This window comes from Apis dorsata, unplaced genomic scaffold (assembly GCF_000469605.1).
Source record: "Apis dorsata unplaced genomic scaffold, Apis dorsata 1.3 scaffold_309, whole genome shotgun sequence".
Classification (NCBI taxonomy): domain Eukaryota; kingdom Metazoa; phylum Arthropoda; class Insecta; order Hymenoptera; family Apidae; genus Apis; species Apis dorsata.
Window position 1 is genome coordinate 443,596 of NW_006263581.1, and position 7,433 is coordinate 451,028.

General features: G+C 37.4%; 1 protein-coding gene and 1 long non-coding RNA gene across 10 annotated transcripts in view; both read right to left on the reverse strand.

Moving 5' to 3' along the window:
* Window positions 1–987, reverse strand: part of LOC116185869 — a 95,034-nt gene extending 94,047 nt beyond the window's left edge. For all 3 annotated transcript variants that reach the window (XR_004150770.1, XR_004150771.1, XR_004150769.1), the window contains exon 1: window positions 128–987. This is a non-coding gene — a long non-coding RNA (uncharacterized LOC116185869). The remainder of the gene's footprint in view (window positions 1–127) is intronic.
* Window positions 1–7,433, reverse strand: part of LOC102673862 (phosphatase and actin regulator 4B) — a 332,035-nt gene that overhangs the window by 174,415 nt on the left and 150,187 nt on the right. The gene's annotated exons all lie outside the window — the stretch shown is intronic.

The window sequence follows — 7,433 nt, forward strand, 5'->3', positions numbered from 1 at the left end:
GAGACGAGGCGGGGTTCATGGACCGTGGGGGGTGGTTACAGCAGGCTGCGACTGCGACTGCAGTCGGCGATGGCGGAACTGGGTCAGTGGAGCGGATGGAGGCGCGTGGGCCGCGGGATGCACACACCTTTTCGACGTCGCCGCATAAAACACCACTGCAGCATCAAACATCACACTCTGGACGGTGATTGGGGGTGAGAGGTCAGTGACTCCGGCCGCTGCTTTCTCGCCCCGGATGCGTCGCTGCTCCAGGCCGCATTCGTCGTACCCGCATGCGGCCACCCTTTCTCTCTCAACCGATTGTCCCTTGATCCCTTGACGTTCCAGGGGATTGAATTCGATTCGACTCGATTCTATGCTTCGACTCGAGAAATTGATCGGAAGATGATTGTTCGAAGATCGAGGATGAGTGACCGATCGATGATTGGGGATGACACTTGGTATGGCGTATCTAGGGATGTATTTTTTTTTTTTTTAAATTGAAGGAAGGATGATGAAGGAAGATGGATGATAAGATGGTGATGGTCTTATTGCTCCTTTGACGTAACGTTGAAAATTGCAGAAGTTTTTAGTACACTGTATAAAGCTTTAGTGTTGTATCTTGTTTTTCTTTCTTTCTTTCTTTCTTCTTAGCTTGTTGGAAGGGTTGGAGGATATTGCTTTCCTCTGTTGCGAGATTGTTCTGTGAGAGACTGTGGTGTTATCGAAGATTGATGGAACAAACTCTGTGTTTTCTCTTTCTCTCTCTCTTTCTCTCCTCTTTTTAGGGTGAAATATTAGATATCGACGTAATGCGATTAGGTCACAGAAGAAGTTTGCTCGAAATCTAATTTTTTTGGAATTCGATTGTACGTTGGATAGGCGTGTCACTTTCTTTCGTTTAAAGATCGGTGGATGGATGTTATTTCTTCGTATACGATATGGCTTTGGACGATGTGCTTTTGGCCTTGAATCCTAACTTTTTCGATTCGTTTCTTTTTATCTGATAAAAAATTGCTTTACGCGTCTTTTTCTTCTTATTTCGCAATTAAATTGCTAGGCACGACACGTTTCTCTTGCAGTAACTGCAAACGTTAATCGTTTCTTAATCTTTAACGTTCTGGATTTTGGTCTTTTTTCCCGCTTCTTTTGAGAATATTAGATTAGATCTCCGCTTTTCTCCACAAATTTCACGACACAATGCATTTCCATCAAGGGACAATCTCCCGGGATCTCAGCCTTCTCAATTTTTTTATTATTTAAGGTATCTCTTCCTTTTTCAAAAATGTCGCATTTTAAGAATTCCACGACGATAATTCTTACTTGGGCTGTTAATCTTCAAACGTCTCTTTTCTATTTCCTCTTTGAAACACAGATATATAAATTTACAATCGTATACCATTTATCTGTTTTCGAATAAAACGAAACATCAAAAATCCATCTCCTTTGCATAAAGAAAATCTTGCACCAGTGTTCAGTTCACCAATAATCAGTGAAACTTGTATCTTTTCCACGCTACAAATATTTTCACACACGCACACACATATACACATACACCACAGTTTTTTCACTTTTCACGCCTTTCTCGAAAAAAAAGAAAGAAAAATTATCTCATCATCGGCGAGCAAAAAATCTTTTTTGCACCATCCGTTCAATCACTCGTTCCTCTTCCGTGGGAAAGCCCGCACGAAGCGATCGAAGCGACCACGTTTCCCCTTCGTCGCGCGCGGAAAATCGAGTTGCCCCCTTCCTCGAGCGCTCCCCTCTGAAATATCGATCCGTGACTTTCGATCAAAGGCCGCGTCACGTGTTCCCGTTGCACCACGGCCTCGTTATATATCGACCACATGTGCGGCGAGGTAAACAATGTTGCTTATCGACGAGTCGCAGCGAACCGCTCGATAAGGTTGTCGAATCTATATCGAAACACGGCCTGACCCTGGCGAATCTCCGATAACCCATTATTGTCGGGGACGTTTAATTGCCGGATTAAACGGCGCCAATTAGCCGGATTTGGCGCAGCCTGCACCCGCGATTTATCGCTCCCCCGAAATATGAAACGTGTCTTCGAGGAAACCTATAGATCACACCTGTGAACCCCCTCCTCTCTCTGATTTTAGTTTCGAAGTCGCGATGATCGATGACGAGAGTTTTAAGGATGCGAATGATACGTGGTTATTGATACGAGGTATATATATATTTCAAAATTTGAAGGTAAATTTTGATTGGAAAAGTATTTCTCATTATTGTATGTCTTTCTCTTTTGGATTCCTTTTCTCGATTTCTTTGGGAATTAGAGTTTGGGATTTTTTTGAGAATATAAAGTTTAATTTTGGATTATTTATTTCTTTTCATGATATGAATCAAAAAAGTGTTATTATATTGAAAAATTAAATTAGAAAAATTGTTCTTTATTTATCTTTATTTATAATCGAAAAGAGTTTAATTATGTAATTCTTCTCGAAAGGATTAGATTGATGAAATGTTGTAGAATTATTTGTTCGGTAGTTGAATTGAATATAAATAATTTTATTCAAATTTATTCATCGTTTTAATCAAACTACGTAAATAGCCTATGGTACGTATTAGTTTTCGTATAAAATAACTATCTAATCAATGTATATATAGTATATATTTATACAGAGAAAAACAGAAGAAAATACGACGTCAAGTGGAATTCAAGTCGAAATCAACAAAAGATTAATCCCTCGACTCAATAATCAATTTTAATTACAATTTCAGATGTGGACCCTTTATCGTTTGGATATCGTGAAACTAATCCACTGAGGAACCTCGAATAAACTTACATGAAATTCATCATTCAAGTTTAGCGACATGAATATTGAAACAATTGAACTTTCACTTTCACAAGAAAAACTTAAAATTTGATAAATTACAGAACAAGGTTTGTACAGAAAATTTTAATAAAAATCACATTATACGTAAAATATATCTCTATTTCTAGTACCCTCTATGAAAAATAAAAAAGATTCTCGTACATCGAAAGAATTATTCCTCGAACTTGGAAAAATAAACATTTCCAAATTATAAAAGTAAATAGTGAGTTTTTGATGGCGTTGAAAGTGTACCCCGTCGCATGAGACGCGTTCATTCAGCGTGCAAACGTTAAAAAATGCGAGAGAGGTGCGAAACCGTGGAAGGTGGGGCGATATTCAAAGCAATGCCGTCGCAATTTTCTCTGAAACGCCGTTAGAACGTTCGTCGCCTCGGTGGAAACGATAATTTGGCGCGGGGGGATAACGATTTATACGGTTTTCCTCGTGGGCCTGGCTCGATTAAAGCGAGTTGAAAATTCGCGAGAGAACTCGAAAAAAAAAAAAGAAAAAAAGAAAGAATAATTTCACCTGGAATTATCTGTGAAATGCGACGGCAGACGAAATATTTTATGGAAATGCAGGAAACAATGGGCTTGGATGATAAATAAAAGAGGATTAAGTGCATCAAAGGTTTGACGTTGATGAATATTAAAAATGCAAATAATAAATGGAGAATAAAGCGAAATTAAATGACACGTTTTTGAAATTGTGATCAATAGAAAATGGGATAAAATGATGGATTAATTAAGATACCAAAATTAAGTTTGAATAAAATTTCCAATCTTTTTTTAATTAAGTTGTAGTTTAAAAATTATGAATGTTTCATTTATTATTATTTGTTTATTGTATCCATATAAATTTTACAGATTTTACAATAATATCTACAAGAGTGTATTATTATACACTGCTCGATCCTTAATGGGTCAATGCAAAAAAAAAAGGGTGCAGAAAACTTTTTAAAATTATTAAGCAAATAATAAACTTACTTAAAAGCCATTCATTTTTCATAGTTTGTTATGAGAGTAAATTACAAATTCTCGTTACACTCGTTACAGCAGAATATTACACTTTTGCCATAAAAATTTACATAAAAAAATACTGATTTCTTAAAATAAAGATAACTATAATATTCCATAGTATTAACCGATCTTCCTATTAATTGTAAGCTCTCTTAAATATGCATAACGTTTCTTAAATGGAATAATTAGTCGATGGAGCAGGATGTAAGGCGGGAACTTGTGATTAACCCTCAGGTAAGATTTCACGATTACAAAAATACGATAATCTCTCGTTCGAAACCGAGCGAAGAAATGTTCGAAATGTTCATTATCAAAGAATGAGAATTAAACAGAGAAAGGAAGCTATCAATAACGAGTCTCTAATTACCTCCAAGACAAAAAATTATCAAACAAGAAATTCCAAAATAAATAACAAAATTGTGGGATCGAACAAACATTCATTTTTCTACTGCCTAGAATTTTTTTAAGAATAAATATTGATTATTAAGTTGAAAGTCGACTAAAAGAAAAAATATGAAAGGACTAAATATAAAAGGAATAAATAAAAGCGAGTAGTAGAATCGTTGTAGAATTGATTCGATATGGAAATGTGAAAGAACTGTAAAAGAGGAAAAAAATATAAGGAAAAAGTGATGAAAGAGTGTAGAAAATAAGAAAATCGGTAGTGTCAAAATAGAAAAATCCGATTATGCGATATCGCGTTTCGAAGAACGAACGAACGATTTATTAAACGCGTGCAATGAAACGAATACATCGAATTTCGTTGAACGTCGATACATGTGCGATTTATCGTTTTTCTATCGTGATAAAAAAGGAATTATAGATAATAATATTATTTCTAGCCTGTTATGTCGGTTTAAATTATATTGGATCGTTGCATAATAAATATTGTTTCGAGATAAATGAAATATCAACAAGTATAACTTGTTTTCTACTATCTTAATCCTTTCTGTAATTACGTCGCATTGAGATAAACGGTAAGTTAAGAAGCTATTATAATTTATTTTCCATCCAGTTTGAAACTTTTTTTTCTTCTCGATTATAATTTTAAATTATACGAGACGAATAAAATATTTGTAATTTTAACAGAAGAAAATTTTTAATCAAATTCAAATTCAATCCGAATTGTTGATTTCAATTTCTCGTATAAAAAAATATCGATGTTCTTATCATTTTGAAATTACATTATCGAAAATTAGAATTGTTTAAAGTTACGAATTTTCGTAAGAAAGCGGGTTCGATTAATTCAAGTTGCTCTCTTGCAGCAACTCGTTTGTTACACGCGCAAATATCTCGGTGAGTCACAAATCGAATCACACACCTGGCATATAAAAGTGTGATAAAAATTATCAGGAATTATGCGTATAAATATAAACATTTACATTATGTAACAATATAACGAAATATAAAACACTTCTACGCGCATAAAAAGAAAAATAAAATAATTTAATTATTAAACCACAGATTAAAACGAGAAAAAAACTTATTTTTAACGGCTCGCGATTCGCCGTGCAAACAAACAATCAAATTTAAATTCGTTAAAATTTCAATTTCTCGTTAACGGTCTTTCCTTCCGCGATAAAACTGGAATATCGTTGAAGCAGCGCCGATACTTCATGCTTCATTACAAGGAAGTCTGTATCGTTCGAGGTTATACAGTCTCCCCGGGCCGATTCGACACGTTTAAATGTCGATAAATTGCGGTCAGGCCGTAAAACGCGTCGTAAACCGAATAGATACCCTTGTATCTGCTTAAGTAACCCGTACGAGCCGTTCCAAAGGCGGAGATATTTTCGAGTTTCATCGATGCCTCCGATACACCAGAGGTTTGAATTATACTCGAAACGAGGGACAATGTTACGCTTGTAAACTGGCACGAGCGCGACAAAGACACCGGCGGCCATTCAGAAATAACGATTCTACGGATCGATGAGGATTCACTAGACGTACGATATTCAATCGCACGCGGCATAAGTATATCGCGCATTGCACGGCTAATTCTATTCGACGATAGACGAGAGAAATTGTCCACGGATAACGAGTTATTTCGTGGCGATGATATCCTGAACCGGGACACCGATATTTCATGAAATCGGATCGAAATTGTAGAGAAAGATCCATTCGAATAGATGTAACATTTCTGAGAAGATATTGTATCGTACTGATTTTTTTTTTCTTTTTTAGGAAGAATTTTATTTTGTTGGAAGACAACGGGTAGGGAAAATTCCTAACCGGGACATCTCCCGGTGTATATTGTTCCATTGAAACTGGATCAGAGAGGGCCGAAATTGTTGTAGAGAAAAATCTATCTTAACTAAAACAAATGTAAAATTCTTCAGAAGATATTACTCTAGATTTCAGGGAAAAGAAGAATGTATTTCGCTTTGATATAAATTTAATGTTTAAGTTCACGTGTACGAATATGTTATACACAAGCAACGAGCGTAACAAATACGCCAAAAGCGATCAAAGAACCGATATTAAATTACCAAACCCTTCGTCAATTTCGAAATTCCAATTCTCCTGCACGACTCTCACCAATAATTTAATCCAAGCGAACGTCACTCGAAGAGCAAACCTCGATACATTCGCAACTATCCTTGCCGCACCGGCGTTCCAACGTAATCCAACGAGATCCCCTTTTCGTAACTGTATCTTCAAGCACACGAACAATAGCAAAAACAACGCCAAATTCCGTTTCGCGTCTTTCGTTGGATGGAGGTAGAGTAATGGGACGCTCTCGACGCCGCATGGTGAAGATAGAAACACAAGGTGAGAGAGGTAAGGTGAGGTAAGGAAAAGGGGGCCGCGAGAAGGAAAAGGACGACTCGCGGAGGAAAGCATCCGGGCGGGGTACCCAGTGACCCCAGCTACACCGTTAACGCGGGTCGCCGGGTCACGCGGATACCCGGGTCGACGCATGGGGATCGGTCAAGGGACTTTGCTCTCGAAAACATTGGCGAGAAAATGGTATTATCGAGCGGCGGCCGAAATATTCGCGATTGGATCACACACGCGGCAGCAGGGAAACCGGATGACCCAATTTCAATGCCTGCAGAAACGACGAGCGTGCACCGGACGCTCCTCATCACGCGAATCATCCTCGCGCGAGTCGAGCCGAGCATAACTCGAAAATTTCGAACAGAAATTTCCGGTGATGTTTTCAGATATTTTCTAGAATTTCTGAAGTAGCGCTCCTTTAAAATCAGAGGGGGAATATTCCTTTGTTCTGGAGAGAATTTTTTCGAACGCTCTGTTGGATTGATCAAAGAAAAAGAAACGCGGCAAAGAGGAAGGACGAACGAAGCTTTAATTCGATCTCAGAGATTCAAGCCAAATCTTTTGCCAAAAAGAGAAAAAAGAAAAAACGAATGTTTGCATTCTTCAAACTGTATATCTCTATTTTTCAGAATTCATCACCGAGAGACGAAACAAAAACTAAAAAGCAGACTAAGATTATAAAAACATCACACAGGGAGGGTGAACAAGAGCGAATTGGAAAGATTCACTCGATTCTTCTGCACCTTTATTCGTCGAAAGAAACGAAGAAAAGAAACAATCGTCTCTCCCTCCCTCTCTCTCTCTCTCTCTCTCTCTC